The sequence below is a fragment of the Juglans microcarpa x Juglans regia genome, chromosome 8D (assembly GCF_004785595.1).
Source record: "Juglans microcarpa x Juglans regia isolate MS1-56 chromosome 8D, Jm3101_v1.0, whole genome shotgun sequence".
Classification (NCBI taxonomy): domain Eukaryota; kingdom Viridiplantae; phylum Streptophyta; class Magnoliopsida; order Fagales; family Juglandaceae; genus Juglans; species Juglans microcarpa x Juglans regia.
The window spans coordinates 19,933,406-19,958,928 of record NC_054608.1 but is presented as its reverse complement, the minus strand read 5'-3'; the positions used below and the strand labels follow the sequence as shown (position 1 = coordinate 19,958,928).

The following is a 25,523-nucleotide window of genomic DNA, read 5'->3' as shown; positions in this document are numbered from 1 at the left end:
TTTAGTCGAATAGTACTAGGACATTTGTCACTTAATGAGTTAAGTGTGATGGATTGGAAGCAAATCAAGCCATGTGATCATGCCACTTATGCAAACACTATTTCATCCAATCAAAAATTTTTTTACCAGCCAAAATAGGGTTTTAACCCTATTGAAACCCCAAACCATAGAATTTCAATTGAAACCCTAAAACTCTCATGATGGCTAAACCCTAAACCACAACTTCAACCCTTTGTGGCTGGGGTGATTAAGGCTTCGTTTGTTTTCGTAGACGAGATGAGAAGAGTTGAGATAAAAGTTAAAAGTTGAATAAAATATTATTAAAATATATTTTTTTAATATTATTTTTATTTTGAGATTTAAAAAAGTTGAATTGTTTATTTTATTTTGTGTGAAAATTTGAAAAAGTTGTAATGATTAGATGAGATAAAATGAGAAGGTAATGAAAATAAACGAGGCCTAAGTGTTTAATCACTTGGATTAATCACTTTTCCATGTTATTAATCACTCAATTTTTCACTCATGCACCCTTGACCACTCTATTACATCTTGGAAATCACATTGGACCAAGAAAATTTAGATTTGGGCTTGAACCCACTAAAACCCCAAAGTGAAACCTATGAAACCCCAAAATTGAGCCCATCGGTAAGGCTCACCTTTGGCCCACTAAAAGCCACCACCATCTGAGGCTTCTTTAAGGAAGTTTCTTCCCCTCCCAAGGCCTATAAAAGGGTTGAAACCGCCACTCACTTCAGCCCACAATAGTCATTTGATTGAAGACATAAAAGCTACAAGATCATAGACATTCACTCGACTAGGATTTTTCTGCTGCTAGTAGTTGTGCAGCCCTTTGTCCCCCCATCTTTTGCTTCCAACCTCTCATCCAGAAGTCATTCAGCCACCTATGTCAGCCCTACACTTTGTATAAGTCGTCCCTTGCCTCCCACACTTTAGATTTGCATTCACAATCCATTTTCTAGAGAGAACCCGAGAGAGAGTCTTTAAGTAGTTTTCCTAGTTGTTCTTTCTTGATTTCTTTGAAGCTTTTTTAAGTCAATTATCTCAAACTTTCCTCATATATTTTGTTTCCATTCTCATATAGTTTCCATTGATATATTTTGTGTAATTGTTCATGGAGGTTTGATTAGTAAAAACTTGGTTTGAGCATGGAAAGGTCATATTGGAGGACAATCTGGATGTTTGTGTGAAACTTTGATTTTTTATGAGAGTTTTGGTGAAATATTGGTTATATATTTTTATGGTAAAAATTTAGCATGTTAATATGAAACTTAGGTTTGGATTTGTTGCATGTTAATAGTATTTATAGAGAGTTTTACATGATTTTGGAAAGTTGAGAACTAGAAGGGTCAAAATAGTTTCAGTTTTGGGAAAGTTATAATTTTTTATTGTAGAAACATGATCCTATGGTCTTGATATTCACATAATTTGTTCTTAGGACTTTGATATATGTGCTAGGAAGTCATTTTTGTAGAATATTAGTTTTGATCTTGATGGAATAAATTTTTATGCATGAAAAGGTTTTGGTTATGACACAAACTTGAGGCTCACGAGTTTACTTTGTGCTTTTATGAATTTTTGCTATGTGATCCTAAGTTTATTGCTTAGATCAAGTTTAAAACTTGAATATGAAGTATATGATTTTATTTATTGAAGGTTTATTTCATGAAAATTTTGGATTTAATGATTTGATCTAAGTCAAGAATATGTAATACTCAGTTTTAGACTCAATAAGCATGTCAATGGTTTGATGATGCTTTTTTGTATTTTTTATTGTTTGTTCAAGCATGTTATTATTTATGTTTGATTTATAAACATGGAAAGAGTGTATATAGACTTTGGAGTCCTTGGAGTTGATTTGAAAATTGTTAGACCAAGAATATCAAGGACTTGTTCTATTTGACCAAAACTTAGTATTTTGGCATGTTTATTGACATAAGGAGTTTATGATTTTTATGGTATGTATATTTTTGTTGTCTTAGCATGATTTTAAAGTATAGGATGTGATTTTTAAGTATTGCATAAATTGGTTCAAGCATGAAAGTTGAAGTTTTAGTGAATTGCAACAAAAATCAAGAGTTTGCCCTTTGAGGTGAATCGGCTTAAGCATAGTTCTTATGGTTGTGTTGTGTTTTAAATTTTCCTGATTAGATATTTGATTTTAGGATAAAATATACATGAGGTAAGATTTGAAGTTAGGATGTAAAATCATTAATTTATGAGCAAAATGATCATTTCCCACAAGTAGATGGGTAAAATAGAAATTTTACCATAGGTTAATGAATTTTATATTTCAGTGAGAACTTTCTAACCCTTAGATATATCTCCTTTTAGTTCACATTAATTCACGCCGTCGCGCTTAATCACTATAAGTTAGTCTCTAAGTTACTTTTAGGATATTTATGTATGTATGGTGGTAAGAAACCATCATTTATGTTTATTATGCTGATTAGAAACGTCCTGTTATACCATGCTATAATTTATTTCTAAGTAAATGCTTATCTGTTATAGTTATTATTCCCTGCTATGATTTATTTCCAAGTACATATTTATCTATTACACATTATGTTATATTATGCTATGACTAATTTCTAGCGCATATCATGTATATGATATGTTATGCCATGCCATGCAAATTGTTACACATGTCACGTCATGTTATACCATGTCATCTATCATACGATCATTTATTTTGTGTCATGTCATGTCACACGCATAGAGTATGTCTCAAAAATAGTATTTTCAAGTCAATAGTCTTTTATTTTTATCACGACCACATGTGTTAGGATTGGGTATTATCTTAGTGGGACTTCATTGTTCATGATGGAGTGCTTAAATTGGTGCAAAATTCTTCGGGTTGATAAGGTAAAGATTAACAGGCTCCAAATGGGACCTAAATAGTAAAGTTAGGCACAAATGTTGATGGTGCCAACCACATTTTCATTTCAGTATATTGATGTACTCACAGTTGGCGTAAATGTCTGCGATGTGATGCGGTACCGACATGAGCACACCACTTTAAAGGACTTGTGTAGCATCCACAGCTCATGTTTAATTAACCATGTTTATTGTTAAACAAGATTCCAAGTTCATATTCAGTTCAAGTCAGTTCATGTTCAATTCACGTCAGTTCAGTCCATGTTAGTTTCCAAGTTAGGTCAGCACATGTCATGCTATTTGCCAAGTCATGTCACTCTCATTCATGTTCACATCAGCATTATTTACTATCTTGCATACATCTGTATACTGCTATTTAAGTTGGTTGTTAACTTGCTGAGATTTATAATCAAAACTCACTCAGTAGTCCCAAATTCCTCCCAAACATGTATGTTGCCAACTTTTCACTGCATTTGATTTTAAGCTTATGTTCTAAATGCACTTCTTGGAAAATCTGAAAGTTAACACCCAACTATTCATCAAATTATATGTAGTTATCATGCTAGTAAATTAGATTTAATTAACAAATGAGTATACTAACTTCTACATGATGGATAACACCAAACTACCATACATTCCTAAAATCGAGTACTCAATAATGATGTATCTAACTTATCTTTGACATATAACATTTGAAATCCTTAAAATCATGTATACCCTTCTCATCATGATGATATCATATTTCTAAATGCTTTCAAGACCTATTATAGGAAATTTAGTCAAAATATCACAATCAAACTCTTAATCTAGTAGAAGCCGAAACATGCTTGAGGATTAACTCAAGATATCAATTTAAGATCTAATATGGCATGTGATCTTTCTCTAAATATCAACTCTTAACTATCATTACAAGACCTTATCTAAGCTTATAACTTCATATCTAAGCATGTCATGATCATATTCTAAGATTAACACAAGCTTATTCCATCAAACATCAAATCTTAACCAAGTATGCTTTTGATCGGTTTATCAATACTAAAATCCGATCAAAACTCAGCTTTATAACTTGAATCAAGACTTAACATGTTGATTTATCCTCTAACAAAAATTCATAACAGAATCACTTACCAAATTCAAAGTTTTGGGTTCACTCACAACCAATTCTCTTGTAAGGGTGCTCAGTTTCTCGCCTACTTAATGTTTATGGAGGTTCTCTCACTAAAGCTCAAATAATCTTGAAAGTGGCATGAATGGAAGTGGGGAATGAAGAGTGCTATTTATAGGATTCATAAGGAGAAGAAAACCATACAAGAAGCAAAGTATAACACGGTTCATCCGAAAAATCACACATAAGTTCATCATGGTGTAATCGGCTAGGGAGTTATGATGATGCTCTCTTTTGTTTTCTTATGTGCAGTTAGGGAAATCTCTTGTCTACCTAAGGATGTAGGCTAACTGAGTGTGTGGAGCGTAGGGGTGTAAGTTTTCTTAAGTTTGAACAAATTCCCATGAGAATAGCTAAGTCATGATTTGATTCCCTTCAAGTTTCAAAACCATTGCCTAAAACCAATTGTTTCTCTTAGCTAGTTCAGGTCTAAGGGCTTAGTAGGTGCATAAGTGTTTTTTTCTTGTGGAAAGAAGAGATGAGGGTGAGAGACACTTCGCTTCTTGGTGAAAGAGGTGGAAGGGAGGTGAGTGAAGTGTTGGTGGCCGAGAAGAGCCATTTGGCTTCTTCCATCCTCTATTCAATTTTCCTTCCAAATCTTGTGGCCAAGTAAGGGGTTATGTGTCAAGTAATGACTAAATGCCTTGTAACTTCAATCTTTTCTTGGAGACAAAGGTGATGGTGTGTGAATAGAAGAGAGCTTGTAGGCATGTCCATGACGATGCTCGACTAGATGCTAGGTGATTTTGTTTCCTCTTTTGCATGTGTATAATGATGCATCTTAGGCCTTTATGCTAAGTTTGGTTCTCCCATCAATGACTCTATATTAGGGCTCATCTTTCATCAAATACTTCCATTCATATTGACTCAAACCGATGGCTTCATTTGAGAGACACCCGATTGCACTCAATGGCATTTTTTAGTGAAGTGCATGGGTTTGACATGTTGCTAGAGGTCATGACATGAGTTGGTCCTTCTTCCTTGATTAGGGTAACATGTGTTGAGTTCTAATTTGAGAGGGTGACGGCTTGGTGGCAGATGGAAGGAAGAGAAATCAAGTTTTGATGCCAAGTGTGCTACTCAGCTAAGAATGGTGTTAGGAAGGGTTTGAGTTGGTTTTGTCTTCTAGGCTAAAGGTTGTCAAATATAATTTAAGTTTTTGTGTCATGATAGTGTAAGAAACTTTTCAACCAAGTTCGAGTTGAGGGTGCCACTTGTTTCGGTCAAGCTATTCATTTCCATGCATAGGTGTTGTGAGTGTAAGAGTGAAGCTTAAGTTTGATCTCCAAGTTGGGCTCAATCTTTTGCCCCAAGTTTCCTCCTAAGTAGGCCTTGTTTTTGGGCCTTGTGTTGGGATTTCCTTAATGGGCCTTGGTCCATTTGGTTGGGCCTAGTTTTGGGCTTCAAATTGGGCCTCACCTTGGGCTCTTTTAGTCACTAAGTTGGGCCTCAACTTTGGACTTTGTTTTGGGCCTTACCTTGGGCTTTACTTTGGGCCCATTCTAGACTTTTTCCTCAAGAGTTTGATCCTTTTAACTTTTCCATGCCTAAGCCCATTTCATATCTAGCTATGATCCACAACATGTTGTGGGTTCATCTTCAAGCCCATTAAGATGACAAATCCTCTTCATGCCACTTTCCTATTGGTTCCTTGACATATATTTTCCATTAAATTTTTATTGCACCAATGATCTCCAAAACAAATCCTAACTAGAAAGATGGTGAAGGTCACTTGGCCAATTCATGGTTCTAGATGTCAAAAATCCAATAAAATTCATATCCTCACCTAACTATGTCTCTAAATCATCATGGCCAAAGTCTCATTATTCTCATAGTTTCTTGGTATGATTTGGCGGGGTGTTACATGAACAGGTGAGCATATTATAATGAGAAGGTAATAGTGCCCAGATAATAACAAACATATAACAATGAGCAAATAGATATATTTTTTTTTCTAATCGAGCAAATAGATATTGAATATATAGAAATGAACATTCATTGAATAGAATGGATACCAACAAATATAGAAATTATTATCAAACTTATTTTCATATTAAAATTATAATGAGTTGTGATCCAATAAAAATACGATACCAATAAATGCAACAATTATTAACATGCTCATTTCATCCCGACTTATACCAAAAACCAAATATGCATAAATGAGCCATGATCACAAAAAGAGAATGTCGAAGAATACAACATTATCAGCATACTAATTTTCATCTTCATCTAGCATTATCCCAAATTTTCAAATTTATTATTATTTATTGTTAACTGTAAATTGCACGCGTGGTTCCTCTCCAAGTGAGTTATGCACCCCGTATTGTCTCTTATGGCCACAAGGTATGCATCCACCAAGGACTACACCAACCATTGGATGCATTGAACTATTCAAAATCATATATGGTACCAATCTCAGGATTCAAACATCTTTGGTTAGGTATTTTAATCATAAAAATTGATCAACATTGTGTTCACAATTCCATTAGCTTGTTATAAGGACAAGTCTAAAACAATACCATTTGAACAAGTAATAATTAATTAAGCATACTAATTTAATCATTTCAATTAATTATATAAATAGTAGACAAATGTTGAAATGACAGCTAATAATTAATTAAGAATCAAATTAATAAAAATATTAATTAAACAATTAATTATGATTCCAAAATAATTATTAATAAATAAATGATTAATCATGGGTGCCAAGATAAAACTAATAATAGATGGTTAATCAAATAACAATTAATTGTTAGCATGATATAATAATAAAAAGTTAGTCGAGAAAATAGGTGCCAAAATAACAAATAAATAGTTAGGCCTCGTTTGGATATAGAAATGGTTTCATCTCATCTCATCCTTACAACTTTTTCAAATTTTCACACAAAATATAATAAACAATTCAATTTTTTCAAATCACAAAACAATAATAATATAAAAAATAATATTTTAACAATATTTTATTTAACTTTCAACTTTCATCTAAAACTATTTCATCTCATCTTACTATCCAAACGGGACCTTAGTCGTAGGTACAAAATAACAATTAATAAATGAACAAAGGCTTCATAAACAACAAATGCTTCATAAGTTTGTTTAAGAACTGACACAATTCCTTACTTATACCAGTATAAATTTTCTCTTTCTTCTCTTTCCCTCTCTTATTTTTCTCTCTTTTTCTTCATTTCTTTGTCATCATTTTTCTTCTCTCCCTTTCTTTGTCTTATATTTATTCTCAGACCTCTCTTTCTCCTTCTTTGTCTTATATTTCTTTTCCACCTCTCTTTCTCCCTTGACATTTCCCTCCCTTTCGTTACTTATCTTTCTTTCTTTTACGCAGATCTTCCTTTCTAACTTTTACTAAATTCCTTAGGTCCTTTCTACACAACAAGAGTGCATCCTTTTATAGGCAAGGCATCAACGTTTGTCTTGCTATATACTCATATTTAAAAGTAAAAATAAGAAAAAAAGAATTGACAAAAATCTCTCATGTCCAGTCCATATACCTCATAGCAAAAAGAGGCTCCTATTGCTCCCTGGGGCTTAGCACAGGCAAGTCTCAAGCAAGTACTTATTTTGAATATCCATTTTTCATTTTCATATCTCTCAAGAGTACACATTCTTTTATTCCTCAAATAACTAATATTAGGTACAAGTACCAAATAGATAAGCCTCATATAAGTTTTTTATAAAAAAGTGGGTCACACTAATAAAGAATGATTTTTTTACACTTTTTTCAAGATGAGGCCTACCTTTTTACAAGAATTTGCATAAGATTTGTCTATTCAAAACTTATACGAATCATTTCTCTTCTACAAATACATCTCATGCCTAGAACGAGTTGAAGGAGGAGGGGGATCAGGGGGAACATGAAGGAGCTACACATAAATCTAGTTACTTATTGTAGTTAAGGGATCGTCTTTCTCACATCAGAGGAATGTCATGCAAGAGTTGCCTTGCCATGTACTCATATTCATGATGCCGCACTATTGCACACCAAGCCTATTCTTGGCTTTATGCCTAAGTAAATACGTGAGCCACAATTTTTTTAATAAAACAAAAGTTAATATAAATTAATATAATTTTATAAGATAAATTTAAAAATAAGGTACGTCTTTCTCTTGGTATGAGGTTTGAAACCCAGCTTTGTTTCCCTTGAGCTTGCATGTTGCCGGCTCATCCATTGCTGATGATTTTTTCGAAAGTAGGTTCAAATGACTTAATTGCAATTGCTTTGTCATAAATAGATGTTGTGAGTTCCTCTCCTTCCCCCACTTCTCCTGAGGCTAGAATCGGGAGTTGACATCAAGAAGGGGGCAGTTGGAAGTAGTGACAAGTTAATCGAAAGTAGCGAGTCTTTGTTGCCAGTCTTTCTTCTCTGGGTTAAGTCTAAGTCTTTTTCTTCCCTTCGTCTTGCGAGTGAAAGGACACTGCCAACACTGCTATTATGCAACTTTGCAATCTGCTTTTCAGTGGCTGTAGGCTTAACAACCTGAAGTTCAGGCTTCCCAGCAGGCATTGTTAACCCAATCTCCTCTCCAAGAGCGCATCTACTACTCTAGTACTTACCAAAGGAAGGAAGAGAGGCAGGCCACTCTCTTATAACAGGAAAGCACATAGGCTTTTACTTTCAAGCACTAATCCTTTTGCAATTAAGTCTTCAACTTGTCTTTTCATTTCAGCACGCTGCAGAGAGGCATTTGGTATGCAGCCAAGTTTGGTAAGGCAGATCCAGGAACAAAATCTATCGCATGTTGTACACTTCTTAGTGGTGGCAAACCTTTGCGTAACTCTTAGTAGATTTAAGAGTAGCTCGCTTTTCCTTCCTCAGTTTAATAAGATAAGATAAGCTCTTTCCTCTGCTTACAGTTGAATGAAGAAGTAGCTTCTTTCTAGAAAGCCTTTCTCTCTCTAGATTTCTTTTTTTCTCTAATCTTAGTGTGAATCTTTTACCGGAAGTCGAGTTCTTGAACTTGAATTGGCACAATTAAACGAGACCAAATTAGGAATATAGAGACTTGACCAGTCTTTGTATCAATAGCCATGAGATGATCTTGGAAATGTGTTCAGTTCTTTAGCTCCCGTTCCTTTAAAAAGTATTCCCCGATGGAAGTCGCGCTTTCAAATAAATAGTCCATTGACCTCCGTACCTCTTTTGTTTGAACAAGCCTTGTTACTACATCTTGTTACTAAAGAAAGAATGCCATACTATCGAATTATAGGCAAGATGAAGCAAGCAAGGGAAGAGTTCCGACAAAGCAATTGATCCAGTTATGACCGATAAATAGAGTACGGGACATGACCCATTCTAACAGGGGACGTAGAACATATTTATTTACAGGAATCGCTAGACCAAGACGGCAATGGTTGTCTAAAGAAGCCTAAAAGGATTCGAGAGGGCCAATGAGGCCTGGGGTAGGTTCGGCCTACTTGTTTCCAGTTGCTGACATTGAGCGTGATTGGAATCGAGACTGGGAGTGGTGACTTCTATCAGCTTGAGCCCCCTTTCACAAGCCTTTGCTCTTGCATCTTCTATGACTCCCAAGCTCCTTTGTTGGAAATCCTCAGCTATTTGGTTATGCACTAGATTCTCTGTGCATGTACATATGCTCCCATCCAACACATCTAGCGGTTGACACCCTTGATGCAGTATTACCTTCATGAGGGTTTCCACTATTTCCTCAAGGCTTAAGAAATCGGGTTGCTCTGCCTTAGTAGAGAGAATGGTGACCAGAGTGAGGAGCTGGACATGCAGGGTTCTCTCCTATGCAGGCAGACTCTAGCTAGTAAATTCGATTTTCTTTGCTATTCAAGTTTACTAGTCCTCAATGTAACGAGATTCAACTGGATGGTCATGCTTCTTCGAGAACGGTTTTTCCCTCAATTTGAGATCAGCTGGTTCCGTGAGCCCAAAGATGCCGGTAGTCCTACGTGGTGCTGGGTTACACATTAAAGAATTCACTACAAGCACACTCGGATCCCCTCCTCTCTCTACGCTCTATCACTTACTCGCTTATTCACCAAAGAGGGATGGCTCATGGAGGATGTGCATAGATACTCGTGCTATAAATAAAATCACACTTAAGTATCGATTCCCTTACTAATGAGAACTATCGACTTCACTAGCAATCAGATAAGAAGCTATGATCAACCAACTGCTCGCTAAATCCAGGCAAATGGGAAGTGAACGGAACTCACTAGAATGCAAGATAAGTTGCTCATAGGCGGGCACCCCGTATGTGCCTAGTCTACAACTCTTGGGGAAGGATCTCAGCCTTAACCGAGCTACAACTAGAGCATGCGAGCTTGTTCCATTCTACACCCATTCAAGATTGGAGCCACTGAACATCAACCCATCCTGCCAAAGAAAAGAAAGTAAATCTTGTCGTCAGTTTAAAGCTTTCTGAGGAGAAATGGCGCTAACAAAGTAGTTCATTCAATGTTAGATCGTGACTTATGATTTTTAGATCTCAACTGCTAGTGTGAGACAAAATGAAAAAGGAGCCTTCTTTTTATTCAATTGATTGCGAATCAACAACTGTGACACTATACAAGCAAGGCAATCAACCGGATTGAGGAAGAGAACTCACTTTGTTGAGTTCGGTCTGGTTCGAGTTCTGAAGGATATAAAATATCTAGATTAAAGATTGTAGCATTTTTAGGGGTTTGATTCAAGCTCAGAGGAAGGCGAAGGGGAGGAGAAAGCCTCTATCCAATTTTGACCGCCTAGTTAAGACTTCCGGTAAAGAGGAGGAAGACATTAACATGGCATTGGACTCAACATTTCTCGAGTCCATGCCAAATAGTTTTTAGGGTTCTTTTCTTGGAGTACCCTTTAAAGATATAGGAGAGACACCCTTGGTGCCCGAAGATAGTGTTGAGGCGCACAAGATTGGAGGGGAAACGTCTTCCCAGTTCACCTGTGACATTTTTGTGGGTGATGTAGGTGGAGAGTCGGTTCCCCACATTTTATTCCTTTTACTATTTCTGGCGAGGAAACTCTCGACCTCCCAGTTGACCCTCAGGGTTTGTCTCATGAAGATCCTTCAAGTGTTGACCATACCTGGGGTCGAGTTTCTATACCTTCCCCACCTTTTAGTACTTGGCTATTGAGGGGATAGATTCTTTCACCAGTGGATCTAGAACGGACTACAGCCCAAGTTTTGTCATCAAGTGATGTCGAGCAACTCGAGGAAAGGGGGTATGCAGTTTTGGCTGGTGCAACCCTTTTGTCACAACCTCCTTCGACCTTTTCACCATGTCGATTTGGGAGCGTAGGTGGCTCAAGGTCTTCTTTTTTGGGCGAGGAGCCCAATTTTTTAAGTTTGCCTAGACCTCGTCCCTCACAGTCTACCCTATGAGCCAATGACACCAAGGATGAATCTGCTCGTGAAACTGCACACAAGCTTGAGAACTTCCTACCTCTATAAGTCTACTTATTCCTGCTAGTGCTTTTCCTCTCCTTCTCGCTTTATAACCTGCCAGTTTTTGTATACTAGGAGGTTGATTTGCATGCTACCTGGATTGTGGATCACCAGGCTCAATTAGAGGAGGAGGTCCAATCCTTACGTACTTTTGTAAACAAGTCCCGCCAAGTTGTTTTAGAGGTTAGGGCGGAGAGGAATGAGTTGGAGGAGGCCTACTCCCACTTAAGTCCTACTCCTATACACTGGAGGACGATGTCGTCGTGCTTTGGGATGACATGGTTGATCTCCAACAAGACTTGGAGAGATTTTAGGAGATTTTAAGGCCAGAATATTGGAAAAGAAGTGTGATACCAAGTGAGAACGGATCAATTGCCTAGAGAAGGAGTTAGAAGAGGCAAAGCAGCATTGCGATGAATAATCAAACATGGTGGCTCAAGCAGACGAATCTCGCCGGAAGCTTAGTATGGATTTTGACTGCCTTAAGGGTGAGATGGGTCGACTTAATGTTTAGTATGCTGCGGCCAACAAAGATCTCAAGGAGAACAACCAAAAGTATATACAACTCAGGGCTTCTCTAGGGAGAATGATTCAATGAGGGAAAATTTACGTCTAGTGATCAACGAGTTGCCGAATTGGAATTCGAGTTAATGTCTTCTCATGAAAAGGTTGCCTGCCTTCTTCCGCAACTTATGATGTTTAGGTGTGTTCACAATAGAGCTTGGTCCTTTAGTTATAAACTTGGTTTCAAAAGTCGAAGGATCATCTGTTGGGGCATCCTCATATGGACTTAAGGTGCCTGAACTTGAAGACCATCAGTCCAGACCATGCCTCCTTCCAATTTATTTATTTTTTGGGTAGGGATGTGATGTTCGATGCCTTTCTCATCCAACTTGGAACCTTTAGTTTCTTCCTTTTCCTTGTAATTGCTTTATTCTTTTTGAACAGTTTTGTTGACATCTTTCTACACTTGTAGTTGCATTATCTCCCCTAATCTAGACTTTGCTCGATTTTGTTTAGATTCTTTTTGATGCATCTGCTTGGATCATGTTAGTTGTGGTGAAAGGAACTAGTCTTACCTATATGAATGGATGAATGGATTCTTTATTTGATCATTGAGTGCTAGTGTGAGGGTACTCAGCTTTCATGCTAGGGGAGAGATGTGCTCAACCTCGACAATAGGCAAAGAGTGAGACACTCAAAGGAGTGTCATCATTCTTTAATCGCCAAATGCGAGTGCGAGGGCACTCGGCTTTGTCGGCGAGAAGTGATGCACTCAAGGGAGTTTCATTATCCTTTAATCACCAAATGTAAGTGCTAGGGCACTCGACTTTTGTGAGTTAACGTTTAGAAATGAGACAACTTCATGTCATAAGAAACTATATCTGGAAAGGAGATAATTTTATTCGCAGTTTAGAATTTACACAATAAATTTTTAACAAAATATTTCCTCAGGTGCTCAGCATTCCAGGGATAAGGTAGCTCATTTCCCTCTACATCCTTAAGGCGATATGATCATGGTCGATGGCTAGCTGTAACCACATATGATCCTTCCCATCGAGGACTGAGTTTCCCTTCTCCTTTAGTTGTTGCCCCCGCTTCCTTTAAGGTTAAGTCCCCAACTTTGAATGATCTAGGCTTAACCTTTATGTTAAAGTAGTGTTAAGCTTTCCTTTTATTAGTCGTCGTCTGTGTTTCAACTTCTTCCATTCTTTCCTTCAATAGGTCAAGATGTTATTTCAGCTTTTTATCATTAGATTCTTTGTCATAATGTCGGACTCTATGGTTTGGCATTCCATGTTGGTATTACTGCTTCACTTCCATAGGTCAAGGCAAAAAGGGTTTCTCCCATTCTGTGGTAATTATATACACCATAAGACCCCTAGCAGTTCTTCCACCCAAGTTCCTTTTTTGTCTACCAATGTCTTCTTCAAAGTTTCAAACAAGGTTTTGTTGGTTGCCTCAACTTGTCCGTTAGCTTGGAGGTGACCCGAATAGGTTTATTTAACCTTGATTCCTAACTCGGTGCAAAAATCACGATAGTGATTAGAATTGAACTATCACCCATTATTTGAAATTATGCTTCAAGGAATGCCAAATCGACATACGACGGCTTTTTATAACTATTTGGTGACTCCATTAGTCGTGATCGTCACCAAGGTTTCTACTTCCACCCATTTTATGAAATAATTTACGATAACAATGACAAACTTCACCCCACCTTTGCCTAGGGGCATGGGGCCAACAATGTTGACTCTCCATTATGCAAAGGGCCAAGGTGATGTGATCAACATTAGCTTTTCTGGCGGGTAATGAAGTACCGGTACATATAGTTGACATCTTGCAAATTTTATAACAAACTCTTTTGCATCCTTGAGAGCATGCGGCCAGTAATAACCAACTCTCATGAATTTCCCCGTGAGGGCTCTCCCGCCAGAGTGATTTCTTCACATGTACCTTTGTGTATTGCTGCCATCATGTATTGTGCTTTATCTAACAAGATGCATCTTAAGAGAGGCGTGGATAAGCCTCATTTATATAATACCCCATCTATAAGAGTGAAGTGTGTTGCTTTGCTCTTCACCTTTCTCACCTCCCACTTTTCATTGGGGAACTTTCCAGTAGTTAGGTATTTTATCACGTCAAGTGCCCATTCTGAAGCTCCCGATCTTACTTTACAGATTTCGACTTCAATGGCAGGGGTCTCTAATGTTTTGGTTGTTACTTCCCAGGGTAGGCTTTGTGACGCCCCCAAACCCTGCTTGGGATGGAATGGAGACTTGAAATGTCAGGACATGCAACACAAGGTTACATACTCTCATTTATGACAGTTAATATGCAATACATCCTAGTATGCAACTAGCAATATGCAATAATCGTAGCGAAAATAAGGGTGATAAAAATAATTAATGCCAGAATGAACTAAACACCCCAATGATTTATAAACTATAAATAGGTACTTCCTCACTTAGGAGGTCCACTTGAGTTCAACATAACGTGGGAGATAGAATCTCCATAAAACAAAATTTACATAATCAGACTAACTCTCACATCCGCTCTAGAGTATATAGAGCCATTGCTACAAAAGTTAAAATCAAGTCTAGCCTCCTCTCCAGATCAAGCTTCTCCTCAACCATCTGAAGCCAATGGTTTATCTTATTTGTCAAATGCTAGTCCTGACACAACTTCTATCATTTTAGGGAGAATGGTAGTAGGTCCACAAGAGTGAGATTTACTTGAGTCTTACCAAGTTAAACAATTAATTTGCACATAGATAAGATATGCATGATTAATAATAAACATGAGATGCATGTTATGCAGAAAAATCCATATTTGTCTCCATCTAGATTCCTCAACATTTCTCAAAAAAAATTTAATATACATTTTCTTTCAGAGAACATTTTTCACTTTCTCATTTCAAAAACTTAACATTTCAAAATAGAACATTTCATACCTCATTGCTTTAAAAAACAAAACATTTCATTGTTTTTAAAACCATCATTAACATAACATAACATATGGTATCATCACATCTCTCCATTATGCATTGTGAGTACTTGCCGATGACCAAAATACAGCTCATGTTGACACTATGTCTTTGCCTGCAAACATCGTAATCCAATGCATTGGTCATAATATTTTATCATAACATAACATCATAATGTATGCACCCACAAGCATTAGGTGCCATATACGATTCTGCTCTAGTATTCTTTAAAAAGAATCAATTTGAAACCCGTTGAAGGTTCTTTGTCAATTCAAGGGTTATTACTCCATTTTACTCACTCCAAAATAGACAAATGAGTTCCACTAGGATAATTTCTTATCCTAGCCTTTGGAGTCGTGACAAAATTTATTTTCATGCAATATTTGAACAAAATGTAGTTCATGACATGTGCATATGTAATAAGTTTCATGAAAAATTACATTTATATACAATATGCTAAAATGGTGAAAATCTCACATGTCACGTAGCAAGTAATCAAATACTCAATAATATATCATATGATGTTTCATACTCAAAATTACATTTATAATATGAATGTGACTCTTATATAAGAATCACAAATAAATTATCTAAGAGTAAATTAGAAGCTAACTTACAAACTTTCCGAAAGTTTAGAGAATTGGTGCGGTTATAATTAAAATTATTCTAAGTTAGGATTTGTACATTTAAGGAAGATATTCATAATAAAAAGGGTTCACCAATCAATATTTACAAAATTATCCCTATACTTTGCAAAATTGTCACTAAAGCCTTAAATTTCTACTATTTGCATTTTGGCCCTAAGATTCACCAAACTTCACAAACCCCATATTTTCTATGTTCTAAATCCATATATGACTTTAGAAATTCAAAAATCACACTACTATGTCAAAATATCCAACCTGTGGCATGTAACTTGGTGACCATTTTGTGATTTTAAACCTATAGCTTTTATGCATGCATGTGTGATCCAATTCCATTAAGCATAAATCCATAAAATTGATCTTGGAACATGTTTACAACTTAAAATAATACTACACATGTTCACCCCAACACTTAGACATTGAATAACACCAAATCATTAAAAAAATCTTCAAACCGTGTGTATGCATGATGTTTCTAATATCTCTTTATCAATGTAAGTTTTAAAGCCTAAAGAAATCATGCATTTCAATGCCTAACATGATGATAATTAGTTCCTAAAGGTTTATAAGGCCATCCATGAAGAAATAGAACATGATATACCAAGATGATTCTCATACAAGTGCAAACTGCATACTTAGATGATCAACACAAGATATGGATTTATAAACCTATCATGACATGCTATTTTCCTCAAATTTAAACCTTCAATAAATCTCCCAAGACATTAGGAAAATATATAAAATTATATCAAGACACGCCATGGTTAAAATTTCATCCCAAAACAATTTATTCAATCAAAACTCTAAATTTGAACTGATACGCAACACCTTGAGTAAAACCTTTTATAAATCAATAAAATCATCATTCTTGTGCCATACATCAAGGCCTAACATATTAATCTAACACCCAACAAGAGTTAAGACAAGAATACTTATAAAAGTCGTTGTCCTTGAGCTCTCAAAATTTAACTCACTCCAAGACCTCACTCAAGTTGCTCGGTTTGCACTCTTTCTCACACTTTGAATGCTTTGCTCTCAAGAACACCAAAGGAAAGCTAGAGAGAGTTATGTGAAGAAGTGTGGTGTAACACCCCGTATTTCAGTGTATTTTTACTGAAGGATTATTTTTATTGTTCAAAAATTTATCCTCTTATTTTAAAATTGGTTGGATTTTTAGTAAGTTTATTTCTATGATTTTTATTTGGTGAAAATTATTTTTTTGTGCTTTCCAAATATTTATTTATTATTATGCATTTAAATTGCTTTTAATATTTAAATTAATTACCGTGGGATTTAATTATTTTAATTTGACTTTACCATTACGTTTAAATTATTTTATTTAACTTGTGGTTTTAAAATCGTCTCCGTTGGATCTTTTTTGTGACCCAAGTTATAAGGATTGGACCTCATTTCTTTTCCCTCTTTTTTTTCTTTCCTTCCTTTTTCTTTTCTTTCTTTTCTTTTTCTTCCTTATTTTCCTCTCCTTCCCGCGCGATCTCTCTCTCTCCTCTCCTCCGCCCGTTTCCTTCGTCTCCTCCCAGCGCCGCCGTCGCGCCGCCGTGCGCGACACCGCCCAGCCGACCAGCTCCCCCTCCCTCCGGCGACCTCACCTCCCAAACCTCAGCCCTACCTCGCCGCCGGTAGCCCACACGTCCCCCACGAAGCCGCGGGCCACCTTCACGCCAGCGCCGCCGTGAGCCGGCGGTGGCCCTCACCGCCCAGCCCATTAGCTTCCCCAGCCGCCGGCGACCTCACCCCACCAACCTCACCTCCATCCGTGCCGCCGTTAACCACCAGTAGCTCTTCGAAGCCGCGGCACTCCTTCCGCCGTTGCGCCGCCGTCGCACCACCATTGGCCACCATCTTCCTACCACTTCATCCCCGACCTCTTGGCAACCCATTGGACCCAACCCCACCTCCGATCCGTCACCGGTGAAGCTCCACCAACTACATTTCCGATTTGGGCATTTTGGTCTTCTACCGCCCATTCCGCCGCCACCCACGGCAAACCACCACCACCATTGGCTTCACCGACCTCCCTAGGTCCTACCCTATCAATCTTGGGTCTTCGTTTGTCCTCGTTGAAAAGTGGGTATCTGTGACCCACGGCCACAGTGTATTTTACACTGTGGTGTTGCTCAGAAATCACCACTTGCAACTTCGAGATCCTCCGAAAATTATTATATTGCACTGTAAGTATTTTCCTTAAAGAACTTTCGTGATTTAAATATATTTTTGCACTAACGCATATTATCTGTGAATTGGGTTGTTTTGCCGGACTGAGTCCGAGGAGTTTCGGGGTCGGATGGATTGTGGACGGAGTTGTGTTTGTTTGCATTGTGAATTGTGGTTGTTGGTTATGACTTGTTCACGTACATCGCATATTGCATGCATGATCATGTTTGTAAAGAAAACTGGGTTTTCGTGTATTGCATACATGTTTATGTATTTATTGGATTTGGATTTTCATGTGAGTAAAAGGAAAAGAGACTGTAGGATGGTGGTAAGCAGGGATGGTGGTTGTGTCCCGCCTGTGATTCCCGCCTACAGTGCTCTGTTAAGTATTTATTGTGTGTAAAGGAACTGTAGGGATGGTGGTAAGCAGGGATGGTGGTAGAGTCCCGCCTGTGATTCCCGCCTACGGTGCACGCGTTAGGGATGGTGGTAAGCAGGGATGGTGGTTGTGTCCCGCCTGTGATTCCCGCCTACGGTGCACGGGGTAGGGATGGTGGTAAGCAGGGACGGTGGTAGAGTCCCGCCTGCGATTCCCGCCTACAGTGTCCGATAAATGGATTGTTTGTGTGAATTATTTTATGAGAAAATGTTTTACGGTTATTTTGGGCCAAAATGGGATTTTTGGCGTGTGTTGGAAATAATCATTTTTCTGGGAAAAAATGATATTTTATGGCTAAATGTATTTTGCTATATTGTTGGTTGCATTAATGTATTTTTATCCCGAGAGTTGTTTGGTTTATACTTACCTGTGGTACCATTTTATGGTATCGCAGATTTTGATGCAGATGATGATGACGAGCCTTAGCTTGGCTCCGTTGGAGGAGTGATCTGGGATTGCTCCTGTTTAGTGAGTTATGTGTTTTTATCAGTTTATGTATTTACCTTTTGTATTATATTTGGGATGACTGTATATTTATTTTTTTTAAGATAAATTGTTTAAATATTTGTATTTAAATTCTGGTACTTATTTGACTATCCGCTGCGTTATTTTATTTGTACACTGTTGCATGTACACACACTGGCACTTCGTTGGGATGTGTGACCGTGTTGTCACCATCCTGGCGTCTCGATCCCTGTGTATTTATATAAGGGGGATTGGGGGCGCCACATGTGGAGTTGTGGCAAGACGGACCACATCAAGAAAAACTGAAAAAATAGGAAAGTGATGAGGATGATGCGGTGAATGTAGTGGCAGAAGAAATTCATGATGCCTTACTTCCTACAGTGCACAATCCGATTGATGATTGGGTGTTGGATTCAGGGACTTGGTTTCATAGCACCTCACATTGGAAAATCATGCAGAATTATGTTGTTTGTGATTTTAGGAAGATGTGTGCGGCTAATGAAGAGGCACTAGATATAGTGAGAGTAGGTGATGTGTGCATCACACTTCCAAATAGGGGCGTGTGGACTTTACAACAAGTCAAACACATTCTATATTTGAAGAAAAAACCTGATCTCTATGAGACAACTTGATGACAGAGGTTATGCAGTAGCATTCTCTGGAAGAATTTGAAAAATCACTAAGGGTGTGCTGGTCTTAGCGCATGGTAAGAGATCTAACTCATTGTATTTAGTATTAGGGTCTAGTGATGTGCAGATAAATACAAGAGTGAAAAGGGGCAGGCTTGATCGCTCGAAACATGTGAGGAAGTCAAAGGGAGTCAGCTTTGTCGTTCCTCATGAAAGCTTGGGAAAGTTGGCTAAGGTTGCCAAGATCGGTTCGAGACCGGATACTCCTGGTACAGTGAGAGTTGTGAGTTGCCCTGTGAATGTGCTAACTAAGGGTGATGTACGTGGAAAACTAAAGTTGGGCTTGACTTCAGTGCGTCTTTTGGCTTGAAGACGGGAGCAGTGAGTTGTAGAGATGATAGGGTTTGGTTGGAGACAGTGACTGGCATGTGGAGACACAATCTCCTAGTAGAAAATTGTTGAGGTGTACGTGGAGACTGGTTTTGGAGCTGAAAATCGAGAAACAGAGTGTTTGCTTGATGTGCATTCGAGTGAAACTCAACCTGTGAGTTCGCTTGACATGCGCTCAATAGTGGGCTCGAGCGAAGCTCAACTTGTGAGTTTGCTGGAGTCACGTGCGACAGTGAACTCGAGCAAGACACAAACCCTAATATTCGCTTGAATCCCGCTCGTCACCCCTCTCGAGCCAATATTGATTTGGTCATTCGCTCGATGTGTGCTCGACACTTCGCTTGAGCGAATAACTCAAATTTTACCAGATTAGGGTTTCCAGCGACATTTGCTATATATATGTCATATTTGACTTGTTTTGTACCACTTTCAACATATTTTGAGAGAGAACAATTGTCTAGTGTGTGCATATTGTGTGAGAGAGCAAAAAGTCTTAGAGAGTGTAAGTTAAGTTGAGTGATTGTAATCTCCTCTAGTTAATAAGATTTCTATAGCTCTGTGGATTTAGATAACTTTCCGAACCACGTATATTGTGCATCGTGTACTTGATTGTGATTGTTTTTACTTTATTTACTATCGTTGGTGTGTATGTTTTCACAACGTTACACAACACTTGGTATCGGGCCCGCCTAGTGTGTGCTTTTCTGCTTGAGGAGGAAACACCCCTACTCGCAAATCCTCCTGCTATGGTTCAGATTTCTCCGAGTGGAGGTCCCCCAGCGGTGGTGAGCGAGGACTATCTTGCTATGGCCCCTACGTTGGTGGTCACTGCCGGGGCTGTCTTCCCACTTGCGCCATCGACTTGGTCCTTGCTTCATTCTCTCGACCTTCCCTTCTTTCTTGCTCCACTCTTCGGGCCGGGGGGTAGCGTTGTCCTCCTTTGCTGGGAGAAGCAATCTTCGGTGTTATGTGAGGTGGACTTGTGGTATGTGCAATAGCAGCGTGCTATACCCTGGTCATCCTCTCTTCGGGCAGCAAAAGTGTCGGCCTCTTAGATGGTGAATGTAGGCTGGTTGAACCGAGGTCCCGGTCCCCTTATCGGAACTTCCTCCTACCTCTTGTCTTAGGAACTCTTATTCAGCTTCTCATGGGCCTTAGCCTTAGCTGGGGCCTTCGTCCTCTTCTCTGCTTGCTCCAGCTCATTCCTTCTTGGCTCCGTTAGGGCCCAAAAAGTGTCATTTGCATTGATGAAGTTGTCAGCTTGATCCATGAACCCCCGCAACGTCACGGGAATTTTCATTGCCAGTTTGGCCATAAATTGGGATCGCGGCCAAACCCCACCTAGAAGCACCGCCAATGTTATCTTCTCGTCTTGGTCATTAGTAGTCATGCGCTCATTGTTGAACTGGGCTAGGTAGGACTTTAGGCTTTCGTCCTCCCCTGTTTGGTGGTGAGGAGGTAAGCTGCAGGGAGTCGCCTCCTCCGACTCGACATGAACTGAGTTAGAAACAATATGTCTAGCTCACCAAAAATGTGTACGGATCCAGGCGCCAGAGACCCAAACCATATACGTGTCGCCACTTCAGGGTCATCGGGAATGATCTTCATGCCACCTCGCCTAGGAAGTCATGCAGTGTCATATGAGCCCTGAAAGTTTCCAGGTGCTCAAGAGGGTCCCTTCCTCCGTCATACATTTCCATTGCTGGGACCCTGAACTTTGGTGGTAAGGGCACAACCATCACCTCCTCCATGTAGGGTAGACCAGTGCTTGTGAGCAGTTGGTCCACTGATGATGACGTACCCATCTTCCTTGCTATCTCCTCATATTTAACTTTAAGACTACGAAGCTCGTCTTGCATGTTCTTCTCCTCCTCCTCCCTATTTGGTCCACCCAATGTGTTTCGGGACCCCATATGTTCATTATCGATGGATTTAGCTTCCTCATCCTACATCTATTGAGGTTTTCTAAGTTCCTCGTTTTCTTTACGAAGTGTTTGCACCTTGTCAGTTAACTTCGTCACCCACTCCTCTATGTTTTTTAATCTTGCTTCCATGGCTTCTCCCGTGTCTCTTCTGAGTTGTCTAGAACGAGTTCTTGTAGGCATGTGAAATACAAGTAAGATCCACAAGTATCCCACAGACGGTGACACTATTAACGTCGTGTTTCGCACGCCTTTGGGTCAGGCTCTGACAAATCAGGTCTTCAAGAATGGGCTTGCAAAAGATATGGAGGAAGACAACTACGGGAGGGCGGCCTTGGGGCCGAAAGTCTCTGATGCCAAAGTTAATAAATTCTCCTGGATGTTTGTAAGTAAGCGAAAGAATTTAGGGATTAAAGAGAGTTTCTCATACTTGAGACTTGCTATTTATACCATAAGTCTGGGGGACAGATCGTGTCTGCCCCCATGAAGTCCGTGTTCTTCGTACTGTTCCTTTTGTCAAAGTTATTTAATGCGGCGTGGCTATGCGACAACGTCATTAATGTGACGTGTAGCTCGAATAGTGGTGCCATTAATGCAGCGTGGTTTTCTGATTCCCCTTTCCCAGTTGGCATCCTAGGTGGTTCGTTGATGCCCTTCCTGTCAGAGGATTGAGGGTTCCCCGTATATTATGCCCATTATACGGGTAAGCACTCAAGAGCTTGACACTACTCAAGGGGTTTCTAGGTCGATGAGTCTCATCTCCTGCAGGACGTTCCCTCATGCAGGTTGCGTCCAAAGGAGCCTTCCCATGGGCCAGGTTAGAGACTTTATTCGTTTTGGGTTGGGCTCTCAGTTCTAATTCTTTTAATTGTTATTTTCATGCCCGTTGGGACTTGGGGGGTGGGGAATCCCCTTACAAACCCCATTACTCATTTGATGGGTCTACATTATCTTTAATCATACTCTCATTAGTATGGCCATTTTACTTATCCTTTGAATAATTTTTTGTCCGAGAGTACTTCAACTCCATCCCTATATGTTGATTTCGACATCTGGTGCCATGCTTATACTTGAATGAAAATTGTTGCTTTAGGCAAAGTCCATCAATAAATATAGATGATCCAATTTTCCTATAGATCCAAGATGAAAGCTTTTAGCATATCTTCTAATACTTGGATGGCTTGCAGGGCCTCTTGCAAGCTTTTCCAAACTTTAAGGTGCAAAAATAGTTTTTGTTTGTTCTGATATTTGTTGAAAATTTAAATTATAGATTACTACAACGATAATCAATAATTTAACGAACATTATTCTTGTAACTAGAGAAAATGTGTCAAAAAAATTAGGTTAGCTTTTTATTTGAAACCTTTTACGACAAGCCTAGTCCTGAATTTCTCAATTGTTCCATTTGTATTAAGTTTTTTTAAAGGATCCATTTACAATCTATGGTTTAATAACTTCATGATAATTCAACTAATTTCTAGTTTTTATTGGAAACTAGTAATCTATCTCAACCTCTTTCCAAAACACAAAATTAGGTGATACTAAAGTTTCTTATAAAATATTCGGACTTTCCTCAATATTATAAACAAAATGGTCGGAATCAAAATCTTATTTGATTGTAGTAACTCTCTTAATCCTCTTAATTCACAATTTTCTTGATATTATTTAGTAGAATAACTAGTTTTTTAAAAAAAATATTTTGTTTAGATTATTGACCCCACTACTTTTAGATTTAAAAGGAGATTTTTCTTCACAAAAAATTGCATCACTTGATTCAAAAATTATTTGTTGAATTCATTTGAATCATACTTCTAGTCTATATCATTTTTAAATCTTTTAATTTTTCTATCAAATTGATTCTCAACTTTATGAGGAATTCTTTAAATTTCTCAAAAGCATCACTTTTGTTTTTTAATAAATAAATATAACCTTATTTTGAAAAATCAGCAATAAAGGTGATAAAATATCTATTTTCTCTACAAGTTAAATTTCCTTTAATTTTACAAAGATGGATGTGAATTAAATATAACAGTTTAATATCTATTTTCAACACATTTATGAGGCCGTTTTATATATTTTTTTTTTGCTTGACTACAAATTTTTACATTTTTGAAAATCTTTTGTTAATTTGAGAATTAATCTTAAACTACTCGTGATTGCAACATATCTACTATTAATATGACATAAACGTGCATGCAAAAAATTTAAAGAAAAAACTTATAAACAAGAACATCACATGCTTTATTCTTAATATTCAATTCAAACATTCTATCACAAGTATAACCATTGCCCATAAAAATTCCCTTTTTGGTAATTACGTATTAATTAGATTTCATAATTTGTTTCAAGCCAATCTTATTGAGTGAAAATAAGATATCAAATTCTTCCTCATAGAATTTGAGCAAAAAATAAAATAGAAAAAGTTCTTCTTCATTGAAAGTGTATATAACACATATTTGAGCATCAATATATGTCTAAAAGTGAATTTCAACTCGACCTCACCACTTTCAAAAACCTTAGTTTTACTTGAATCACCAAATATAATAGTTTTCTGTTCTTCAAAATGAATATAGTTTTTAGTTAATTTTTATCATAACAAACATGCCAATTGACATCGAATCAGTCCATCACACTTCAACAAATTGAACTATGTTAATGTATGTAATAATTGCCACTAGTGGCTCCTCAGTTACGTTTAACTTGAATAAAATATTCTCACTTTCGAAACTTGCAAATTTGAGCAAAGTGTCAGCTTTTTCTATAGACAAAAAAATCTTGATTTTGTGAAAGGAGTCCTTAATTCATAGGTTGTGTTTGGATGTTGAATTGAGTTGAGTTGAGTTGAGTTTAGATGATAAAATATTGTTAAAATATTATTTTTTAATATTATTATTATTTTGAGATTTGAAAAAGTTGAATTATTTATTATATTTTGTATTGAAATTTAAAAAAATTGTAATTATGAGTTGAGATGAGTTGATATGATTTTAATTACCAAACGAAACCTTATTCCTTTAACTTGGGAAGAGTGATTACTCGCCCACGCAGGGCAGACAACCCCCTTAATTAAGGTTGCCAACAAAATCTTTTTTTGTTTGTGATGTATAGATTTTTGAAACTTGCTTTACGAAAGTGATAGCTTGTTAATAATGTCACAAACAATTAGTTCAATCTTGATAATCATTAGATTTAATTTCTATTATAATCATTAGAAAAATTTCTTCTTCATTGAAAGTGTATATAACACATATTTGAGCATCAATATATGTCTAAAAGTGAATTTCAACTCGACCTCACCACTTCCAAGAATTTTAGTTTTACTTGAATCACCAAATATAATAGTTTTCTATTCTTCAAAATAAGTATAGTTTTTAGTTAATTTTTATCATAGCAAACATGCCAATTGACATCGAATCTGTCCATCACACTTCAACAAATTGAACTATGTTAATATATGTAGCAATTGCCACTAGTGGCTCCTCAGTTACGTTTAACTTGAATAAAATATTCTCACTTTCGAAATTTGTAAATTTGAGCAAAGTGTCAGCTTTTTCTATAGACAAAAAAATATTGATTTTGTGAAAGGAGTCCTTAATTCTTATTCCTTTAACTTGAGAAGAGTGATTGCTCGCCCACGCAGGGCCGACAACCCTTTAATTAAGGTTGCGAATGAAATCTTTCTTTGCTTGCTGTGTATAGATTTTTGAAACATGTTTTACAAAAGTGATAGCTTGTTAAAGATGTCACAAATAATTAGATTTTGTTCAATCTTGATACCTTTGGATTTAATTTCTATTGTAATCATTTGAAAATCTTGCGCTGACAACCGACTTTCTAAAAACAGTAAGTGCAAAAGCCTGATATAGGAAGGTGGAGTTAATAAAT

General features: G+C 37.5%; 1 long non-coding RNA gene across 1 annotated transcript; it reads left to right on the top strand.

Moving 5' to 3' along the window:
- The first annotated feature begins 333 nt into the window (after nucleotides 1–333).
- LOC121242124 lies at nucleotides 334–24,649 on the top strand. Its single transcript, XR_005935894.1, has 3 exons — nucleotides 334–375; nucleotides 437–439; nucleotides 24,541–24,649. It is a non-coding gene; the product is annotated as an uncharacterized LOC121242124 (long non-coding RNA).
- The last annotated feature ends 874 nt before the right edge of the window (nucleotides 24,650–25,523 follow it).